Consider the following 1,178-nt stretch of genomic DNA (forward strand, 5'->3'; position numbering starts at 1 on the left):
AAAAACTAGCCGGGCGAGGTGGCGGGCACCTGTAGTCCCAGCTACTCGGGAGGCTGAGGCAGGAGAATGGCGTAAACCCAGGAGAGGAGCTTGCAGTGAGCTGAGATCGCGCCACTGCACTCCAGCCTGGGCAACAGAGCAAGACTCCGTCTTAAAAAGAAATAAATAAAATAAAAATAAAAATAAAATAAAATCCATAAATGTGCCTGTCCTGTGCCAGTTGCTGTTCTTGCCAGTGGGGATACAAGAGAGAACACTGCCTTGCCAGCATGAGGCTTGTGGCCTGGTGCTGTGCACACCTCAGGGGATTCTGATAATTAGCTGAGTACAGTTGCCAGCACAGGGCCTGGCTCAATAAATATTAGCTGCTGGCTTCTGCTCACTTACTGTTTATTGACTGGCTACTGTACACCAGGGCCGAGGCTGTGTCCTGGGGGTCCCGGGGCGACAGAGGTGAACTCCTCAGCCTGGAATGATCCACTCCACTGCAGCCTCCCCAAGGTCAGGACCGCAGCCGATGCTCCCCTCCTCCGCCCCAGCTGCACATTCCCGGCTGAAGGAAGTTCTCAGCCTGGCTTCGGCTTCCAGCGGCGTCGGAATTCCTGGTATTCGAGGAGGCAGGGAGGGAGAAGGGGCCTGTCTACTCCAAGGCCTGGAGCTGGGAAGGAGAGGCAAGCCCCTTTCCAGTCCAGATGTGTCCCAGCTGTGCCTCTGGGAAAGCGCCAGGAGCCTCAATAAGGGAGTCTCTGGACCCCCACCCCCGGAAAACCATGGGCGCCGGGCTTGCCTCCGCCCCTCCTCTTGGTGTCTGTGAATTCCCTTCCTCCCTCCCGCCCAACTCCTACTGCTGCTTCTCGGCCCAGCTCCGTCACCTCCTCAGGAATACCTTTCCTGCTGGCCTACCTTGGTTCCCAGCCCAGTCCTCATCAGAGCTACAGCTAAATCAGGTTCCGAAAGGATAAGGATCGTGCCCGCTGTCCTCTCTGGGACATTTAGGTTAATGCCAGCTAAACCTAGTTAACCCGAGTTAACTCTGGCTGCAATGCAAAACTTGGCGAGCTGCAAAACATTTTACCCCTAGGGTAGCTTTCTCATCCTGTGTCACCAACCTCACAGGGATGTGGATACCTCCAACAACCTGATGCTCCATGAACCCCACTCCTTTACTTTACTTTTCT

This window comes from Colobus angolensis, unplaced genomic scaffold (assembly GCF_000951035.1).
Source record: "Colobus angolensis palliatus isolate OR3802 unplaced genomic scaffold, Cang.pa_1.0 Scaffold34, whole genome shotgun sequence".
In the NCBI taxonomy this organism is placed as follows: domain Eukaryota; kingdom Metazoa; phylum Chordata; class Mammalia; order Primates; family Cercopithecidae; genus Colobus; species Colobus angolensis.